Genomic DNA, 17,671 nt, shown 5'->3' with positions numbered 1-17,671 from the left:
GTGTTCCCGGCGGATCAACCCCAGAGTCAACAGTCCACTTCGGATGTTGATGATACTGCGAACCCTAACAGGAAGCCTTCCAAAAAGAAGCGGAGACTTGCACATCAAGGAGCCAATCAGCTCGCCCCACAGCTCCGCGACAAAGCGAAACGAATAAGCAGCCAAATGTGTCAGAACACTTCTGAACCCTCTGAAGTTGGTCTCCCTGCGTCTGGTCGAATGGACATTGATCCTGTAGTGTCTCCCCCTGTGAATCCACGACGGGTGGAAGATAGTGATACCTCGAGTAGAGTCGTTTTGCCGGATACCCACGCTCAAGGAAACGCAGGATCGCTTTTGTCAGAGGCCACTCTCACTGGGAATTGGGCACAGGAAATGGAAGTATTGGATGCGAGCAATGATGCGGCTGTCATGCGGACCATTGAGACGGAATCTTCGGCACCCCCCACAGAGCAGCATACACCAACCGTACCGGGAACTACAGGAACTCCGACTGACGCGCTTGGCCTCAATTTCGTTAGCCATCCTTCTAAGACTGTTTAATTAATAGTATGTGCCTTCTCCCATGAACGAGCCCCAAGCCTATAAAATTGCCACGTTAAACATCAATAAGATACAGTCGTACTGGCGGCTCCGTAATTTACAAGATTTTGTATACGCAGCGGATATCGATATTCTGTTACTTCAAGAAGTCGCTGCGATTGAACTTGACCGAATAACTGGTTATACTACTCTCTCCAATTCCGGGAGCGGTGCGAATTTAGGGACAGCGATTCTGTTAAAAGAAGGGATTGTAGCGACCGACGCAGAAAAACTGCCTGATCATAGAGGGATCGCTGTCACTTTCCATCGGACACGCATAATCAATGTTTACGCCCCGTCCGGCAGTAGCAATAGGCGTGCTAGGGCTGAGTTCTTCACAAGCGCCATAGTCCCACTTTTTAGGGGAACCTACGATCGTATAATTTTTGCGGGTGACTTCAATTGTGTCTTAAGTCCAAAAGACCAGACGCCTAATTTTAACAAATCTGGAGAACTAGAACGTATCGTCCAAGAAATGAACCTCATTGACACATGGGAGCATACGCACGGAGCGGCACCTGGGTTCACTCATGTCACGAACCACTCTGCAAGCAGGCTAGACAGAATCTATGTATCGGCGTGTATGAAGACTCAAGTCCTCCAATCCGAAGTTTGGCCCACAATTTTTTCCGATCATGCCGCATATATTTGTACTGTTAACATGGTCAAGCAAGGCACATTTCGCGGCAGAGGTTTCTGGAAACTTAACAATGCTCTCCTTAACGATGTTGACTGTCACCGTGTCTTTAACGAAACATGGGAGGCATGTGAACGACGGGTTGCACAGTATGCCTCCGTTACTGAATGGTGGATAACACATGCCAAACCAACTTTATCAAAAATGTTTAAACGCTACGCTCGGGACAAATCCTGGTGGCAACGGCAAACGTCTGAGTTTTATTTTACTTGTCTCAGGGAGCTTTACCAGTCCGATGTGACTGTACCTGAAAATTTTATGCAGATTAAAAAAATTAAGGCAAAATTATTAAAACTTCAGCGGCAGCAGGCAGAAGGCTTTCAAATAAGGTCCAGGCCCCAGAATGTGATAGACGACGAAATGACATCCATGTTTCACGTCATTCGTGAAAATAAGAGGGGGCGGCGGAGATTAATAACTCGTCTTCAGTTGAGTGAAGGCGTTGCGCTCACGCGGCAACAAGACATACGGAACGCACTTCACAATCATTTGGCAGATCTCCTGGCAACGACACATACCGACGATGGAACTCACGGTGAATTACTCAATGACTTGCAAAGGACTTTGGGTGCTGCTGAAGTCGAAACTCTCATGCGAGAAATTGATGAAGACGAATTGGATTCTGCGCTATCACGAAGTCCGAAAAATAAATCGCCGGGACCCGACGGTCTCACTGCCGAATTTTATCTTACTTTCTGCGACAAATTAAAGCCCAAGTTGTTGAGTATGTTTAATGAAATTTTACGGCCTGATTTTAATGTTCCTCAGGCTCTCGTGGAAGGCATCGTGGTTTTAATCCCTAAACGCCCAATGTGCAGTTCTGTTGACGATTTTCGGCCGCTTACTTTACTGAACAGTGACTACAAAATTTTAGCACGTATTATTTCTAATAGATTGAAAATGTTGATGAATACTGTCATTGGTCAGTACCAGACCAGTGTAGGTGTCGGTAGGACGATCTTCCAAAATTTGTCTCAATACAGGGACGTTATAGCCATTGAAGATGCGTGTAAGATACGGTGTGCGCTAGTTTCCCTTGACTTTTCAAAGGCATTCGACAGAGTAAACCATCAGTTTCTCATCCGGACGATGCATGCCATGGGATTTCCACTACGTTTTATCAATCTTATACATGAGCTCCTTCGTAAAGGAGTAACTCGACTCATGGTGAATGGCCAGCTGAGCGCATCAATTAATATTACTAATTCAGTGCGACAGGGATGCCCTATGTCGATGGCCTTGTTTGCCATTGCCATTGAGCCTTTGCTTGTCACCTTGACACAGCGTCTACAAGGATTAACCATCCACGGCATTAAGATTGTTTGTACTGCATATGCGGATGACGTCGGATTTTTGGTCATGGACGAAGGTGAAGTCGAGGAAGCCCTTCAGATCGTCAAAAACTACGAACTTGTTGCGGGTGCGAAGTTGAATGCCAGAAAATCTGGCATTATGAACATAGGACGCGGCATCTCGCTGCACCATCACGGTCAGTTGCAACTAATTTCTAAAATGAAATGCCTTGGTATTGAGTACAGGAGCAACATACAGCACACAATTGCGGTGAACTATAGGAATCTCCTGGCAAGTATGCGTGCTTGCATGCAGACCCACTACCTAAGAAGCCTTGATGAACTGCAGAAAGTCACCTTCGCTAATGTCTACCTCACCTCAAAGATTAACTACGTTGCACAAGTACTGCCCATGCCACAGGAGACAGCGAAGCGTATGATGTCCGCTCTAGGCCATTTTGTCACACGTGGACACATTTTTAAAGTCAAGTACGATACGCTCACTCTCTCCACGACCGATGGAGGCTTAAATTTAACAGATGTTCGTTCCAAGTCACGAGCTTTGTACGTATGCACCACCTACAAACGGTGGAGGTCGTTACCGAACAGTCTAACAGCTCACTTGTTAACCGAAATAGCGCCGGCCTGCCTGCAGCCTCCCGTCTCTGTTCAACATATTCCGCCTGCGCTGACTCACTTTAAGAGCTTTTTCATTGAGTTCAGTTACGTACGGTCAACTCTCCCAGAAAATGAGCTTTCCGTGGTGAAGTTAGTTTATAATAAACTACTGGCAACCAAGAACAGGAACAACATCGAACACAAATACCCCAATCATCGCTGGCCAGTGATATGGAAAAACATACATAGCCGTGATTTACCAACGTCAGTGAAAGCCTCTTGGTACAGGGTCGTGAACCGTAAAATAAGTACCAATTCACGACTTCATGCTCTACATTTGGCTGACTCACCTTTGTGCCTAACGTGCAACTTGCCTGATACTGATGAACATCGTTTTCTGTGCACCACTGTCAAAGCAGTTTGGCCATGCATTCGCCGAAAACTGGCTACGATTATGAGGACTTCCCAGCTTTGTATTAAACCTGAAGATTTCCTGTATCCGGATTCAGTGCCGTACCCGAACACCAAACGAAACTCTGTCAATTGGTTGAAGGGTCATTATGTTCATTATTTACAGACGCAAGAACCCAAGAGTGAGGCGGCGTTCTGTCTTTACCTGGCATTACAGTTTCACATACTTTCACAGACGAGACATTACAGGAAACGATATGCGAATTTTTTAGAAGTCGTTCTTCGATGAAAGAAGTATTTTTTTCTTTCCTTCATTCTACATTGCTTTGTTTTTTCTCTTTTCTTCTTCAAATGTCACAGTGACGTATACTGAAAAGTGTTACGACAAGGACTATTTTATTTTCTTCTGTTTTTCTAGCGGACCAGAGTTCCTTTTTCATTTTCTATTAAAAAAAAAAAAAAAAATATTCTACTTTGTCACCATTGCGGGACTATGCAATAGGTTTAGAAGTATCTTTGGTTTGGAAATCGGAATAGTTCAGAAGAATAAGTAATTCAGAAATCATGGCAGATGAAGCCGACGCCGACGAAGGCGATTTATGGCGAGCGCAAGGCGGGGCTGAAGGGGAGGAAGGAGGCCCTAATAAAAAAAAAAAAAAAAAAAAAAAAAAAAAAAAAAAAAAAAAAAGGGGCAGAGCACTGGTCTTGTAAACCAGGGGTCGTGAGTTCGATTCTCACAGGGGGCAGCACAATTTTAAATGGGCCAATATAATCCTTTGAACCGAAAATTTCAAAATAGCGTGTCTTTTCGGGCCTGAGCCAAGATCACAGACGACGATAGACGAAAGACGGCAGCACCCAGTCAGTCTTCGCTGTGGACCTCAGTGGTAGCGAATTGTTGTGCCAGAGTAACTCTTTGTACGCATTTTGTAAGCTCTGTATTGTATTTCTCTTGAACACTGTGGCAAGAAGCGTGTGCTGCAACAGCCTCCTTAGCTCAGGGGCAGAGCACTGGTCTTGTAAACCAGGGGTCGCGAGTTCGATTCTCACAGGGGGCAGCACAATTTTAAATGGGCCAATATAATCCTTTGAACCGAAAATTTCAAAATAGCGTGTCTTTTCGGGCCTGAGCCAAGATCACAGATGACGATAGACGAAAGACGGCAGCACCCAGTCAGTCTTCGCTGTGGACCTCAGTGGTAGCGAATTGTTGTGCCAGAGTAACTCTTTGTACGCATTTTATTAGCTCTGAATTGTATTTCTCTTGAACACTGTGGCAAAGAAGCGTGTGCTGCAACAGCCTCCTTAGCTCAGGGGCAGAGCACTGGTCTTGTAAACCAGGGGTCGTGAGTTCGATTCTCACAGGGGGCAGCACAATTTTAAAAGGGCCAATATAATCCTTTGAACCGAAAATTTCAAAATAGCGTGTCTTTTCGGGCCTGAGCCAAGATCACAGATGACGATAGACGAAAGACGGCAGCACCCAGTCAGTCTTCGCTGTGGACCTCAGTGGTAGCGAATTGTTGTGCCAGAGTAACTCTTTGTATGCATTTTATAAGCTCTGAATTGTATTTCTCTTGAACACTGTGGCAAAGAAGCGTGTGCTGCAACAGCCTCCTTAGCTCAGGGGCAGAGCACTGGTCTTGTAAACCAGGGGTCGTGAGTTCGATTCTCACAGGGGGCAGCACAATTTTAAATGGGCCAATATAATCCTTTGAACCGAAAATTTCAAAATAGCGTGTCTTTTCGGGCCTGAGCCAAGATCACAGATGACGATAGACGAAAGACGGCAGCACCCAGTCAGTCTTCGCTGTGGACCTCAGTGGTAGCGAATTGTTGTGCCAGAGTAACTCTTTGTACGCATTTTATTAGCTCTGAATTGTATTTCTCTTGAACACTGTGGCAAAGAAGCGTGTGCTGCAACAGCCTCCTTAGCTCAGGGGCGGAGCACTGGCCTTGTAAACCAGGGGTCGTGAGTTCGATTCTCACAGGGGCAGCACAATTTTAAATGGGCCAATATAATCCTTTGAACCGAAAATTTCAAAATAGCGTGTCTTTTCGGGCCTGAGCCAAGATCACAGATGACGATAGACGAAAGACGGCAGCACCCAGTCAGTCTTCGCTGTGGACCTCAGTGGTAGCGAATTGTTGTGCCAGAGTAACTCTTTGTACGCATTTTATAAGCTCTGAATTGTATTTCTCTTGAACACTGTGGCAAAGAAGCGTGTGCTGCAACAGCCTCCTTAGCTCAGGGGCAGAGCACTGGTCTTGTAAACCAGGGGTCGTGAGTTCGATTCTCACAGGGGGCAGCACAATTTTAAATGGGCCAATATAATCCTTTGAACCGAAAATTTCAAAATAGCGTGTCTTTTCGGGCCTGAGCCAAGATCACAGATGACGATAGACGAAAGACGGCAGCACCCAGTCAGTCTTCGCTGTGGACCTCAGTGGTAGCGAATTGTTGTGCCAGAGTAACTCTTTGTACGCATTTTATTAGCTCTGAATTGTATTTCTCTTGAACACTGTGGCAAAGAAGCGTGTGCTGCAACAGCCTCCTTAGCTCAGGGGCAGAGCACTGGTCTTGTAAACCAGGGGTCGTGAGTTCGATTCTCACAGGGGGCAGCACAATTTTAAATGGGCCAATATAATCCTTTGAACCGAAAATTTCAAAATAGCGTGTCTTTTCGGGCCTGAGCCAAGATCACAGATGACGATAGACGAAAGACGGCAGCACCCAGTCAGTCTTCGCTGTGGACCTCAGTGGTAGCGAATTGTTGTGCCAGAGTAACTCTTTGTACGCATTTTATTAACTCTGAATTGTATTTCTCTTGAACACTGTGGCAAAGAAGCGTGTGCTGCAACAGCCTCCTTAGCTCAGGGGCAGAGCACTGGTCTTGTAAACCAGGGGTCGTGAGTTCGATTCTCACAGGGGGCAGCACAATTTTAAATGGGCCAATATAATCCTTTGAACCGAAAATTTCAAAATAGCGTGTCTTTTCGGGCCTGAGCCAAGATCACAGATGACGATAGACGAAAGACGGCAGCACCCAGTCAGTCTTCGCTGTGGACCTCAGTGGTAGCGAATTGTTGTGCCAGAGTAACTCTTTGTACGCATTTTATAAGCTCTGAATTGTATTTCTCTTGAACACTGTGGCAAAGAAGTGTGTGCTGCAATAGCCTCCTTAGCTCAGGGGCAGAGCACTGGTCTTGTAAACCAGGGGTCGTGAGTTCGATTCTCACAGGGTGCAGCACAATTTTAAATGGGCCAATATAATCCTTTGAACCGAAAATTTTAAAATAGCGTGTCTTTTCTGGCCTGAGCCAAGATCACAGATGACGATAGACGAAAGACGGCAGCACCCAGTCAGTCTTCGCTGTGGACCTCAGTGGTAGCGAATTGTTGTGCCAGAGTAACTCTTTGTACGCATTTTATTAGCTCTGAATTGTATTTCTCTTGAACACTGTGGCAAAGAAGCGTGTGCTGCAACAGCCTCCTTAGCTCAGGGGCGGAGCACTGGCCTTGTAAACCAGGGTTCGTGAGTTCGATTCTCACAGGGGCAGCACAATTTTAAATGGGCCAATATAATCCTTTGAACCGAAAATTTCAAAATAGCGTGTCTTTTCTGGCCTGAGCCAAGATCACAGATGACGATAGACGAAAGACGGCAGCACCCAGTCAGTCTTCGCTGTGGACCTCAGTGGTAGCGAATTGTTGTGCCAGAGTAACTCTTTGTACGCATTTTATTAGCTCTGAATTGTATTTCTCTTGAACACTGTGGCAAAGAAGCGTGTGCTGCAACAGCCTCCTTAGCTCAGGGGCGGAGCACTGGCCTTGTAAACCAGGGTTCGTGAGTTCGATTCTCACAGGGGCAGCACAATTTTAAATGGGCCAATATAATCCTTTGAACCGAAAATTTCAAAATAGCGTGTCTTTTCGGGCCTGAGCCAAGATCACAGATGACGATAGACGAAAGACGGCAGCACCCAGTCAGTCTTCGCTGTGGACCTCAGTGGTAGCGAATTGTTGTGCCAGAGTAACTCTTTGTACGCATTTTATTAGCTCTGAATTGTATTTCTCTTGAACACTGTGGCAAAGAAGCATGTGCTGCAACAGCCTCCTTAGCTCAGGGGCAGAGCACTGGTCTTGTAAACCAGGGGTCGTGAGTTCGATTCTCAAAGGGGGCAGCCCAATTTTAAATGGGCCAATATAATCCTTTGAACCGAAAATTTCAAAATAGCGTGTCTTTTCTGGCCTGAGCCAAGATCACAGATGACGATAGACGAAAGACGGCAGCACCCAGTCAGTCTTCGCTGTGGACCTCAGTGGTAGCGAATTGTTGTGCCAGAGTAACTCTTTGTACGCATTTTATAAGCTCTGAATTGTATTTCTCTTGAACACTGTGGCAAAGAAGTGTGTGCTGCAATAGCCTCCTTAGCTCAGGGGCAGAGCACTGGTCTTGTAAACCAGGGGTCGTGAGTTCGATTCTCACAGGGGGCAGCACAATTTTAAATGGGCCAATATAATCCTTTGAACCGAAAATTTCAAAATAGCGTGTCTTTTCGGGCCTGAGCCAAGATCACAGATGACGATAGACGAAAGACGGCAGCACCCAGTCAGTCTTCGCTGTGGACCTCAGTGGTAGCGAATTGTTGTGCCAGAGTAACTCTTTGTACGCATTTTATTAGCTCTGAATTGTATTTCTCTTGAACACTGTGGCAAAGAAGCGTGTGCTGCAACAGCCTCCTTAGCTCAGGGGCAGAGCACTGGTCTTGTAAACCAGGGGTCGTGAGTTCGATTCTCACAGGGTGCAGCACAATTTTAAATGGGCCAATATAATCCTTTGAACCGAAAATTTTAAAATAGCGTGTCTTTTCGGGCCTGAGCCAAGATCACAGATGACGATAGACGAAAGACGGCAGCACCCAGTCAGTCTTCGCTGTGGACCTCAGTGGTAGCGAATTGTTGTGCCAGAGTAACTCTTTGTACGCATTTTATTAGCTCTGAATTGTATTTCTCTTGAACACTGTGGCAAAGAAGCGTGTGCTGCAACAGCCTCCTTAGCTCAGGGGCAGAGCACTGGTCTTGTAAACCAGGGGTCGTGAGTTCGATTCTCACAGGGGGCAGCACAATTTTAAATGGGCCAATATAATCCTTTGAACCGAAAATTTCAAAATAGCGTGTCTTTTCGGGCCTGAGCCAAGATCACAGATGACGATAGACGAAAGACGGCAGCACCCAGTCAGTCTTCGCTGTGGACCTCAGTGGTAGCGAATTGTTGTGCCAGAGTAACTCTTTGTACGCATTTTATTAGCTCTGAATTGTATTTCTCTTGAACACTGTGGCAAAGAAGCGTGTGCTGCAACAGCCTCCTTAGCTCAGGGGCAGAGCACTGGTCTTGTAAACCAGGGGTCGTGAGTTCGATTCTCACAGGGGGCAGCACAATTTTAAATGGGCCAATATAATCCTTTGAACCGAAAATTTCAAAATAGCGTGTCTTTTCTGGCCTGAGCCAAGATCACAGATGACGATAGACGAAAGACGGCAGCACCCAGTCAGTCTTCGCTGTGGACCTCAGTGGTAGCGAATTGTTGTGCCAGAGTAACTCTTTGTACGCATTTTATTAGCTCTGAATTGTATTTCTCTTGAACACTGTGGCAAAGAAGCGTGTGCTGCAACAGCCTCCTTAGCTCAGGGGCAGAGCACTGGTCTTGTAAACCAGGGGTCGTGAGTTCGATTCTTACAGGGGGCAGCACAATTTTAAATGGGCCAATATAATCCTTTGAACCGAAAATTTTAAAATAGCGTGTCTTTTCGGGCCTGAGCCAAGATCACAGATGACGATAGACGAAAGACGGCAGCACCCAGTCAGTCTTCGCTGTGGACCTCAGTGGTAGCGAATTGTTGTGCCAGAGTAACTCTTTGTACGCATTTTATTAGCTCTGAATTGTATTTCTCTTGAACACTGTGGCAAAGAAGCGTGTGCTGCAACAGCCTCCTTAGCTCAGGGGCAGAGCACTGGTCTTGTAAACCAGGGGTCGTGAGTTCGATTCTCACAGGGGGCAGCACAATTTTAAATGGGCCAATATAATCCTTTGAACCGAAAATTTCAAAATAGCGTGTCTTTTCGGGCCTGAGCCAAGATCACAGATGACGATAGACGAAAGACGGCAGCACCCAGTCAGTCTTCGCTGTGGACCTCAGTGGTAGCGAATTGTTGTGCCAGAGTAACTCTTTGTACGCATTTTATTAGCTCTGAATTGTATTTCTCTTGAACACTGTGGCAAAGAAGCGTGTGCTGCAACAGCCTCCTTAGCTCAGGGGCAGAGCACTGGTCTTGTAAACCAGGGGTCGTGAGTTCGATTCTCACAGGGGGCAGCACAATTTTAAATGGGCCAATATAATCCTTTGAACCGAAAATTTCAAAATAGCGTGTCTTTTCGGGCCTGAGCCAAGATCACAGATGACGATAGACGAAAGACGGCAGCACCCAGTCAGTCTTCGCTGTGGACCTCAGTGGTAGCGAATTGTTGTGCCAGAGTAACTCTTTGTACGCATTTTATAAGCTCTGAATTGTATTTCTCTTGAACACTGTGGCAAAGAAGCGTGTGCTGCAACAGCCTCCTTAGCTCAGGGGCAGAGCACTGGTCTTGTAAACCAGGGGTCGTGAGTTCGATTCTCACAGGGGGCAGCACAATTTTAAATGGGCCAATATAATCCTTTGAACCGAAAATTTCAAAATAGCGTGTCTTTTCGGGCCTGAGCCAAGATCACAGATGACGATAGACGAAAGACGGCAGCACCCAGTCAGTCTTCGCTGTGGACCTCAGTGGTAGCGAATTGTTGTGCCAGAGTAACTCTTTGTACGCATTTTATTAGCTCTGAATTGTATTTCTCTTGAACACTGTGGCAAAGAAGCGTGTGCTGCAACAGCCTCCTTAGCTCAGGGGCGGAGCACTGGCCTTGTAAACCAGGGGTCGTGAGTTCGATTCTCACAGGGGCAGCACAATTTTAAATGGGCCAATATAATCCTTTGAACCGAAAATTTCAAAATAGCGTGTCTTTTCGGGCCTGAGCCAAGATCACAGATGACGATAGACGAAAGACGGCAGCACCCAGTCAGTCTTCGCTGTGGACCTCAGTGGTAGCGAATTGTTGTGCCAGAGTAACTCTTTGTACGCATTTTATAAGCTCTGAATTGTATTTCTCTTGAACACTGTGGCAAAGAAGCGTGTGCTGCAACAGCCTCCTTAGCTCAGGGGCAGAGCACTGGTCTTGTAAACCAGGGGTCGTGAGTTCGATTCTCACAGGGGGCAGCACAATTTTAAATGGGCCAATATAATCCTTTGAACCGAAAATTTCAAAATAGCGTGTCTTTTCGGGCCTGAGCCAAGATCACAGATGACGATAGACGAAAGACGGCAGCACCCAGTCAGTCTTCGCTGTGGACCTCAGTGGTAGCGAATTGTTGTGCCAGAGTAACTCTTTGTACGCATTTTATTAGCTCTGAATTGTATTTCTCTTGAACACTGTGGCAAAGAAGCGTGTGCTGCAACAGCCTCCTTAGCTCAGGGGCAGAGCACTGGTCTTGTAAACCAGGGGTCGTGAGTTCGATTCTCACAGGGGGCAGCACAATTTTAAATGGGCCAATATAATCCTTTGAACCGAAAATTTCAAAATAGCGTGTCTTTTCGGGCCTGAGCCAAGATCACAGATGACGATAGACGAAAGACGGCAGCACCCAGTCAGTCTTCGCTGTGGACCTCAGTGGTAGCGAATTGTTGTGCCAGAGTAACTCTTTGTACGCATTTTATTAACTCTGAATTGTATTTCTCTTGAACACTGTGGCAAAGAAGCGTGTGCTGCAACAGCCTCCTTAGCTCAGGGGCAGAGCACTGGTCTTGTAAACCAGGGGTCGTGAGTTCGATTCTCACAGGGGGCAGCACAATTTTAAATGGGCCAATATAATCCTTTGAACCGAAAATTTCAAAATAGCGTGTCTTTTCGGGCCTGAGCCAAGATCACAGATGACGATAGACGAAAGACGGCAGCACCCAGTCAGTCTTCGCTGTGGACCTCAGTGGTAGCGAATTGTTGTGCCAGAGTAACTCTTTGTACGCATTTTATAAGCTCTGAATTGTATTTCTCTTGAACACTGTGGCAAAGAAGTGTGTGCTGCATTAGCCTCCTTAGCTCAGGGGCAGAGCACTGGTCTTGTAAACCAGGGGTCGTGAGTTCGATTCTCACAGGGTGCAGCACAATTTTAAATGGGCCAATATAATCCTTTGAACCGAAAATTTTAAAATAGCGTGTCTTTTCGGGCCTGAGCCAAGATCACAGATGACGATAGACGAAAGACGGCAGCACCCAGTCAGTCTTCGCTGTGGACCTCAGTGGTAGCGAATTGTTGTGCCAGAGTAACTCTTTGTACGCATTTTATTAGCTCTGAATTGTATTTCTCTTGAACACTGTGGCAAAGAAGCGTGTGCTGCAACAGCCTCCTTAGCTCAGGGGCAGAGCACTGGTCTTGTAAACCAGGGGTCGTGAGTTCGATTCTCACAGGGGGCAGCACAATTTTAAATGGGCCAATATAATCCTTTGAACCGAAAATTTCAAAATAGCGTGTCTTTTCGGGCCTGAGCCAAGATCACAGATGACGATAGACGAAAGACGGCAGCACCCAGTCAGTCTTCGCTGTGGACCTCAGTGGTAGCGAATTGTTGTGCCAGAGTAACTCTTTGTACGCATTTTATTAGCTCTGAATTGTATTTCTCTTGAACACTGTGGCAAAGAAGCGTGTGCTGCAACAGCCTCCTTAGCTCAGGGGCAGAGCACTGGTCTTGTAAACCAGGGGTCGTGAGTTCGATTCTCACAGGGGGCAGCACAATTTTAAATGGGCCAATATAATCCTTTGAACCGAAAATTTCAAAATAGCGTGTCTTTTCGGGCCTGAGCCAAGATCACAGATGACGATAGACGAAAGACGGCAGCACCCAGTCAGTCTTCGCTGTGGACCTCAGTGGTAGCGAATTGTCGTGCCAGAGTAACTCTTTGTACGCATTTTATTAGCTCTGAATTGTATTTCTCTTGAACACTGTGGCAAAGAAGCGTGTGCTGCAACAGCCTCCTTAGCTCAGGGGTGGAGCACTGGCCTTGTAAACCAGGGTTCGTGAGTTCGATTCTCACAGGGGCAGCACAATTTTAAATGGGCCAATATAATCCTTTGAACCGAAAATTTCAAAATAGCGTGTCTTTTCTGGCCTGAGCCAAGATCACAGATGACGATAGACGAAAGACGGCAGCACCCAGTCAGTCTTCGCTGTGGACCTCAGTGGTAGCGAATTGTTGTGCCAGAGTAACTCTTTGTACGCATTTTATTAGCTCTGAATTGTATTTCTCTTGAACACTGTGGCAAAGAAGCGTGTGCTGCAACAGCCTCCTTAGCTCAGGGGGGAGCACTGGCCTTGTAAACCAGGGTTCGTGAGTTCGATTCTCACAGGGGCAGCACAATTTTAAATGGGCCAATATAATCCTTTGAACCGAAAATTTCAAAATAGCGTGTCTTTTCGGGCCTGAGCCAAGATCACAGATGACGATAGACGAAAGACGGCAGCACCCAGTCAGTCTTCGCTGTGGACCTCAGTGGTAGCGAATTGTTGTGCCAGAGTAACTCTTTGTACGCATTTTATAAGCTCTGAATTGTATTTCTCTTGAACACTGTGGCAAAGAAGCGTGTGCTGCAACAGCCTCCTTAGCTCAGGGGCAGAGCACTGGTCTTGTAAACCAGGGGTCGTGAGTTCGATTCTCACAGAGGGCAGCACAATTTTAAATGGGCCAATATAATCCTTTGAACCGAAAATTTCAAAATAGCGTGTCTTTTCGGGCCTGAGCCAAGATCACAGATGACGATAGACGAAAGACGGCAGCACCCAGTCAGTCTTCGCTGTGGACCTCAGTGGTAGCGAATTGTTGTGCCAGAGTAACTCTTTGTACGCATTTTATAAGCTCTGAATTGTATTTCTCTTGAACACTGTGGCAAAGAAGTATGTGCTGCAATAGCCTCCTTAGCTCAGGGGCAGAGCACTGGTCTTGTAAACCAGGGGTCGTGAGTTCGATTCTCACAGGGGGCAGCACAATTTTAAATGGGCCAATATAATCCTTTGAACCGAAAATTTTAAAATAGCGTGTCTTTTCGGGCCTGAGCCAAGATCACAGATGACGATAGACGAAAGACGGCAGCACCCAGTCAGTCTTCGCTGTGGACCTCAGTGGTAGCGAATTGTTGTGCCAGAGTAACTCTTTGTACGCATTTTATTAGCTCTGAATTGTATTTCTCTTGAACACTGTGGCAAAGAAGCGTGTGCTGCAACAGCCTCCTTAGCTCAGGGGCAGAGCACTGGTCTTGTAAACCAGGGGTCGTGAGTTCGATTCTCACAGGGGGCAGCACAATTTTAAATGGGCCAATATAATCCTTTGAACCGAAAATTTCAAAATAGCGTGTCTTTTCGGGCCTGAGCCAAGATCACAGATGACGATAGACGAAAGACGGCAGCACCCAGTCAGTCTTCGCTGTGGACCTCAGTGGTAGCGAATTGTTGTGCCAGAGTAACTCTTTGTACGCATTTTATTAGCTCTGAATTGTATTTCTCTTGAACACTGTGGCAAAGAAGCGTGTGCTGCAACAGCCTCCTTAGCTCAGGGGCAGAGCACTGGTCTTGTAAACCAGGGGTCGTGAGTTCGATTCTCAAAGGGGGCAGCCCAATTTTAAATGGGCCAATATAATCCTTTGAACCGAAAATTTCAAAATAGCGTGTCTTTTCTGGCCTGAGCCAAGATCACAGATGACGATAGACGAAAGACGGCAGCACCCAGTCAGTCTTCGCTGTGGACCTCAGTGGTAGCGAATTGTTGTGCCAGAGTAACTCTTTGTACGCATTTTATAAGCTCTGAATTGTATTTCTCTTGAACACTGTGGCAAAGAAGTGTGTGCTGCAATAGCCTCCTTAGCTCAGGGGCAGAGCACTGGTCTTGTAAACCAGGGGTCGTGAGTTCGATTCTCACAGGGGGCAGCACAATTTTAAATGGGCCAATATAATCCTTTGAACCGAAAATTTCAAAATAGCGTGTCTTTTCGGGCCTGAGCCAAGATCACAGATGACGATAGACGAAAGACGGCAGCACCCAGTCAGTCTTCGCTGTGGACCTCAGTGGTAGCGAATTGTTGTGCCAGAGTAACTCTTTGTACGCATTTTATTAGCTCTGAATTGTATTTCTCTTGAACACTGTGGCAAAGAAGCGTGTGCTGCAACAGCCTCCTTAGCTCAGGGGCAGAGCACTGGTCTTGTAAACCAGGGGTCGTGAGTTCGATTCTTACAGGGGGCAGCACAATTTTAAATGGGCCAATATAATCCTTTGAACCGAAAATTTCAAAATAGCGTGTCTTTTCGGGCCTGAGCCAAGATCACAGATGACGATAGACGAAAGACGGCAGCACCCAGTCAGTCTTCGCTGTGGACCTCAGTGGTAGCGAATTGTTGTGCCAGAGTAACTCTTTGTACGCATTTTATAAGCTCTGAATTGTATTTCTCTTGAACACTGTGGCAAAGAAGTGTGTGCTGCAATAGCCTCCTTAGCTCAGGGGCAGAGCACTGGTCTTGTAAACCAGGGGTCGTGAGTTCGATTCTCACAGGGGGCAGCACAATTTTAAATGGGCCAATATAATCCTTTGAACCGAAAATTTCAAAATAGCGTGTCTTTTCGGGCCTGAGCCAAGATCACAGATGACGATAGACGAAAGACGGCAGCACCCAGTCAGTCTTCGCTGTGGACCTCAGTGGTAGCGAATTGTTGTGCCAGAGTAACTCTTTGTACGCATTTTATTAGCTCTGAATTGTATTTCTCTTGAACACTGTGGCAAAGAAGCGTGTGCTGCAACAGCTTCCTTAGCTCAGGGGCAGAGCACTGGTCTTGTAAACCAGGGGTCGTGAGTTCGATTCTTACAGGGGGCAGCACAATTTTAAATGGGCCAATATAATCCTTTGAACCGAAAATTTCAAAATAGCGTGTCTTTTCGGGCCTGAGCCAAGATCACAGATGACGATAGACGAAAGACGGCAGCACCCAGTCAGTCTTCGCTGTGGACCTCAGTGGTAGCGAATTGTTGTGCCAGAGTAACTCTTTGTACGCATTTTATTAGCTCTGAATTGTATTTCTCTTGAACACTGTGGCAAAGAAGCGTGTGCTGCAACAGCCTCCTTAGCTCAGGGGCAGAGCACTGGTCTTGTAAACCAGGGGTCGTGAGTTCGATTCTCACAGGGTGCAGCACAATTTTAAATGGGCCAATATAATCCTTTGAACCGAAAATTTTAAAATAGCGTGTCTTTTCGGGCCTGAGCCAAGATCACAGATGACGATAGACGAAAGACGGCAGCACCCAGTCAGTCTTCGCTGTGGACCTCAGTGGTAGCGAATTGTTGTGCCAGAGTAACTCTTTGTACGCATTTTATTAGCTCTGAATTGTATTTCTCTTGAACACTGTGGCAAAGAAGCGTGTGCTGCAACAGCCTCCTTAGCTCAGGGGCAGAGCACTGGTCTTGTAAACCAGGGGTCGTGAGTTCGATTCTCACAGGGGGCAGCACAATTTTAAATGGGCCAATATAATCCTTTGAACCGAAAATTTCAAAATAGCGTGTCTTTTCGGGCCTGAGCCAAGATCACAGATGACGATAGACGAAAGACGGCAGCACCCAGTCAGTCTTCGCTGTGGACCTCAGTGGTAGCCAATTGTTGTGCCAGAGTAACTCTTTGTACGCATTTTATTAGCTCTGAATTGTATTTCTCTTGAACACTGTGGCAAAGAAGCGTGTGCTGCAACAGCCTCCTTAGCTCAGGGGCAGAGCACTGGTCTTGTAAACCAGGGGTCGTGAGTTCGATTCTCACAGGGGGCAGCACAATTTTAAATGGGCCAATATAATCCTTTGAACCGAAAATTTCAAAATAGCGTGTCTTTTCTGGCCTGAGCCAAGATCACAGATGACGATAGACGAAAGACGGCAGCACCCAGTCAGTCTTCGCTGTGGACCTCAGTGGTAGCGAATTGTTGTGCCAGAGTAACTCTTTGTACGCATTTTATTAGCTCTGAATTGTATTTCTCTTGAACACTGTGGCAAAGAAGCGTGTGCTGCAACAGCCTCCTTAGCTCAGGGGCAGAGCACTGGTCTTGTAAACCAGGGGTCGTGAGTTCGATTCTTACAGGGGGCAGCACAATTTTAAATGGGCCAATATAATCCTTTGAACCGAAAATTTCAAAATAGCGTGTCTTTTCGGGCCTGAGCCAAGATCACAGATGACGATAGACGAAAGACGGCAGCACCCAGTCAGTCTTCGCTGTGGACCTCAGTGGTAGCGAATTGTTGTGCCAGAGTAACTCTTTGTACGCATTTTATAAGCTCTGAATTGTATTTCTCTTGAACACTGTGGCAAAGAAGTGTGTGCTGCAATAGCCTCCTTAGCTCAGGGGCAGAGCACTGGTCTTGTAAACCAGGGGTCGTGAGTTCGATTCTCACAGGGGGCAGCACAATTTTAAATGGGCCAATATAATCCTTTGAACCGAAAATTTCAAAATAGCGTGTCTTTTCGGGCCTGAGCCAAGATCACAGATGACGATAGACGAAAGACGGCAGCACCCAGTCAGTCTTCGCTGTGGACCTCAGTGGTAGCGAATTGTTGTGCCAGAGTAACTCTTTGTACGCATTTTATTAGCTCTGAATTGTATTTCTCTTGAACACTGTGGCAAAGAAGCGTGTGCTGCAACAGCTTCCTTAGCTCAGGGGCAGAGCACTGGTCTTGTAAACCAGGGGTCGTGAGTTCGATTCTTACAGGGGGCAGCACAATTTTAAATGGGCCAATATAATCCTTTGAACCGAAAATTTCAAAATAGCGTGTCTTTTCGGGCCTGAGCCAAGATCACAGATGACGATAGACGAAAGACGGCAGCACCCAGTCAGTCTTCGCTGTGGACCTCAGTGGTAGCGAATTGTTGTGCCAGAGTAACTCTTTGTACGCATTTTATTA

The 17,671-nt window shown here is 46.5% G+C and overlaps 36 non-coding genes across 36 annotated transcripts; all 36 read left to right on the top strand.

Moving 5' to 3' along the window:
* Positions 1–4,586: 4,586 nt before the first annotated feature.
* Trnat-ugu (transfer RNA threonine (anticodon UGU)) lies at positions 4,587–4,658 on the top strand. Its single transcript has one exon. It is a non-coding gene; the product is annotated as a tRNA-Thr (tRNA).
* Positions 4,659–4,899: 241 nt separating this feature from the next.
* Positions 4,900–4,971, top strand: Trnat-ugu (transfer RNA threonine (anticodon UGU)). The gene has a single exon. It is a non-coding gene; the product is annotated as a tRNA-Thr (tRNA).
* Positions 4,972–5,212: 241 nt separating this feature from the next.
* On the top strand, positions 5,213–5,284 carry Trnat-ugu (transfer RNA threonine (anticodon UGU)). The gene has a single exon. It is a non-coding gene; the product is annotated as a tRNA-Thr (tRNA).
* A 553-nt stretch (positions 5,285–5,837) lies between these two features.
* Trnat-ugu (transfer RNA threonine (anticodon UGU)) lies at positions 5,838–5,909 on the top strand. The gene has a single exon. It is a non-coding gene; the product is annotated as a tRNA-Thr (tRNA).
* Positions 5,910–6,150: 241 nt separating this feature from the next.
* On the top strand, positions 6,151–6,222 carry Trnat-ugu (transfer RNA threonine (anticodon UGU)). Its single transcript has one exon. It is a non-coding gene; the product is annotated as a tRNA-Thr (tRNA).
* A 241-nt stretch (positions 6,223–6,463) lies between these two features.
* Positions 6,464–6,535, top strand: Trnat-ugu (transfer RNA threonine (anticodon UGU)). The gene has a single exon. It is a non-coding gene; the product is annotated as a tRNA-Thr (tRNA).
* Positions 6,536–6,776: 241 nt separating this feature from the next.
* Positions 6,777–6,848, top strand: Trnat-ugu (transfer RNA threonine (anticodon UGU)). Its single transcript has one exon. It is a non-coding gene; the product is annotated as a tRNA-Thr (tRNA).
* An 865-nt stretch (positions 6,849–7,713) lies between these two features.
* Trnat-ugu (transfer RNA threonine (anticodon UGU)) lies at positions 7,714–7,785 on the top strand. The gene has a single exon. It is a non-coding gene; the product is annotated as a tRNA-Thr (tRNA).
* A 241-nt stretch (positions 7,786–8,026) lies between these two features.
* Positions 8,027–8,098, top strand: Trnat-ugu (transfer RNA threonine (anticodon UGU)). The gene has a single exon. It is a non-coding gene; the product is annotated as a tRNA-Thr (tRNA).
* A 241-nt stretch (positions 8,099–8,339) lies between these two features.
* Trnat-ugu (transfer RNA threonine (anticodon UGU)) lies at positions 8,340–8,411 on the top strand. Its single transcript has one exon. It is a non-coding gene; the product is annotated as a tRNA-Thr (tRNA).
* Positions 8,412–8,652: 241 nt separating this feature from the next.
* On the top strand, positions 8,653–8,724 carry Trnat-ugu (transfer RNA threonine (anticodon UGU)). Its single transcript has one exon. It is a non-coding gene; the product is annotated as a tRNA-Thr (tRNA).
* Positions 8,725–8,965: 241 nt separating this feature from the next.
* Trnat-ugu (transfer RNA threonine (anticodon UGU)) lies at positions 8,966–9,037 on the top strand. Its single transcript has one exon. It is a non-coding gene; the product is annotated as a tRNA-Thr (tRNA).
* Positions 9,038–9,278: 241 nt separating this feature from the next.
* On the top strand, positions 9,279–9,350 carry Trnat-ugu (transfer RNA threonine (anticodon UGU)). Its single transcript has one exon. It is a non-coding gene; the product is annotated as a tRNA-Thr (tRNA).
* A 241-nt stretch (positions 9,351–9,591) lies between these two features.
* Positions 9,592–9,663, top strand: Trnat-ugu (transfer RNA threonine (anticodon UGU)). Its single transcript has one exon. It is a non-coding gene; the product is annotated as a tRNA-Thr (tRNA).
* Positions 9,664–9,904: 241 nt separating this feature from the next.
* Trnat-ugu (transfer RNA threonine (anticodon UGU)) lies at positions 9,905–9,976 on the top strand. The gene has a single exon. It is a non-coding gene; the product is annotated as a tRNA-Thr (tRNA).
* A 241-nt stretch (positions 9,977–10,217) lies between these two features.
* Trnat-ugu (transfer RNA threonine (anticodon UGU)) lies at positions 10,218–10,289 on the top strand. Its single transcript has one exon. It is a non-coding gene; the product is annotated as a tRNA-Thr (tRNA).
* Positions 10,290–10,842: 553 nt separating this feature from the next.
* Trnat-ugu (transfer RNA threonine (anticodon UGU)) lies at positions 10,843–10,914 on the top strand. Its single transcript has one exon. It is a non-coding gene; the product is annotated as a tRNA-Thr (tRNA).
* Positions 10,915–11,155: 241 nt separating this feature from the next.
* On the top strand, positions 11,156–11,227 carry Trnat-ugu (transfer RNA threonine (anticodon UGU)). Its single transcript has one exon. It is a non-coding gene; the product is annotated as a tRNA-Thr (tRNA).
* Positions 11,228–11,468: 241 nt separating this feature from the next.
* On the top strand, positions 11,469–11,540 carry Trnat-ugu (transfer RNA threonine (anticodon UGU)). The gene has a single exon. It is a non-coding gene; the product is annotated as a tRNA-Thr (tRNA).
* A 241-nt stretch (positions 11,541–11,781) lies between these two features.
* On the top strand, positions 11,782–11,853 carry Trnat-ugu (transfer RNA threonine (anticodon UGU)). The gene has a single exon. It is a non-coding gene; the product is annotated as a tRNA-Thr (tRNA).
* Positions 11,854–12,094: 241 nt separating this feature from the next.
* Positions 12,095–12,166, top strand: Trnat-ugu (transfer RNA threonine (anticodon UGU)). The gene has a single exon. It is a non-coding gene; the product is annotated as a tRNA-Thr (tRNA).
* Positions 12,167–12,407: 241 nt separating this feature from the next.
* Positions 12,408–12,479, top strand: Trnat-ugu (transfer RNA threonine (anticodon UGU)). Its single transcript has one exon. It is a non-coding gene; the product is annotated as a tRNA-Thr (tRNA).
* An 864-nt stretch (positions 12,480–13,343) lies between these two features.
* Positions 13,344–13,415, top strand: Trnat-ugu (transfer RNA threonine (anticodon UGU)). The gene has a single exon. It is a non-coding gene; the product is annotated as a tRNA-Thr (tRNA).
* Positions 13,416–13,656: 241 nt separating this feature from the next.
* On the top strand, positions 13,657–13,728 carry Trnat-ugu (transfer RNA threonine (anticodon UGU)). Its single transcript has one exon. It is a non-coding gene; the product is annotated as a tRNA-Thr (tRNA).
* A 241-nt stretch (positions 13,729–13,969) lies between these two features.
* Positions 13,970–14,041, top strand: Trnat-ugu (transfer RNA threonine (anticodon UGU)). The gene has a single exon. It is a non-coding gene; the product is annotated as a tRNA-Thr (tRNA).
* A 241-nt stretch (positions 14,042–14,282) lies between these two features.
* Positions 14,283–14,354, top strand: Trnat-ugu (transfer RNA threonine (anticodon UGU)). The gene has a single exon. It is a non-coding gene; the product is annotated as a tRNA-Thr (tRNA).
* Positions 14,355–14,595: 241 nt separating this feature from the next.
* Positions 14,596–14,667, top strand: Trnat-ugu (transfer RNA threonine (anticodon UGU)). The gene has a single exon. It is a non-coding gene; the product is annotated as a tRNA-Thr (tRNA).
* Positions 14,668–14,908: 241 nt separating this feature from the next.
* Trnat-ugu (transfer RNA threonine (anticodon UGU)) lies at positions 14,909–14,980 on the top strand. The gene has a single exon. It is a non-coding gene; the product is annotated as a tRNA-Thr (tRNA).
* Positions 14,981–15,221: 241 nt separating this feature from the next.
* Trnat-ugu (transfer RNA threonine (anticodon UGU)) lies at positions 15,222–15,293 on the top strand. The gene has a single exon. It is a non-coding gene; the product is annotated as a tRNA-Thr (tRNA).
* Positions 15,294–15,534: 241 nt separating this feature from the next.
* Positions 15,535–15,606, top strand: Trnat-ugu (transfer RNA threonine (anticodon UGU)). The gene has a single exon. It is a non-coding gene; the product is annotated as a tRNA-Thr (tRNA).
* A 241-nt stretch (positions 15,607–15,847) lies between these two features.
* On the top strand, positions 15,848–15,919 carry Trnat-ugu (transfer RNA threonine (anticodon UGU)). Its single transcript has one exon. It is a non-coding gene; the product is annotated as a tRNA-Thr (tRNA).
* Positions 15,920–16,160: 241 nt separating this feature from the next.
* Positions 16,161–16,232, top strand: Trnat-ugu (transfer RNA threonine (anticodon UGU)). Its single transcript has one exon. It is a non-coding gene; the product is annotated as a tRNA-Thr (tRNA).
* Positions 16,233–16,473: 241 nt separating this feature from the next.
* On the top strand, positions 16,474–16,545 carry Trnat-ugu (transfer RNA threonine (anticodon UGU)). Its single transcript has one exon. It is a non-coding gene; the product is annotated as a tRNA-Thr (tRNA).
* Positions 16,546–16,786: 241 nt separating this feature from the next.
* On the top strand, positions 16,787–16,858 carry Trnat-ugu (transfer RNA threonine (anticodon UGU)). Its single transcript has one exon. It is a non-coding gene; the product is annotated as a tRNA-Thr (tRNA).
* Positions 16,859–17,099: 241 nt separating this feature from the next.
* On the top strand, positions 17,100–17,171 carry Trnat-ugu (transfer RNA threonine (anticodon UGU)). The gene has a single exon. It is a non-coding gene; the product is annotated as a tRNA-Thr (tRNA).
* Positions 17,172–17,412: 241 nt separating this feature from the next.
* Trnat-ugu (transfer RNA threonine (anticodon UGU)) lies at positions 17,413–17,484 on the top strand. The gene has a single exon. It is a non-coding gene; the product is annotated as a tRNA-Thr (tRNA).
* Positions 17,485–17,671: the final 187 nt, after the last annotated feature.

This window comes from Schistocerca gregaria, chromosome 1 (assembly GCF_023897955.1).
Source record: "Schistocerca gregaria isolate iqSchGreg1 chromosome 1, iqSchGreg1.2, whole genome shotgun sequence".
NCBI classification, from domain to species: domain Eukaryota; kingdom Metazoa; phylum Arthropoda; class Insecta; order Orthoptera; family Acrididae; genus Schistocerca; species Schistocerca gregaria.
Note: the sequence above shows the minus strand (reverse complement) of the source record. Positions and strands in the feature narration are given on the sequence as shown.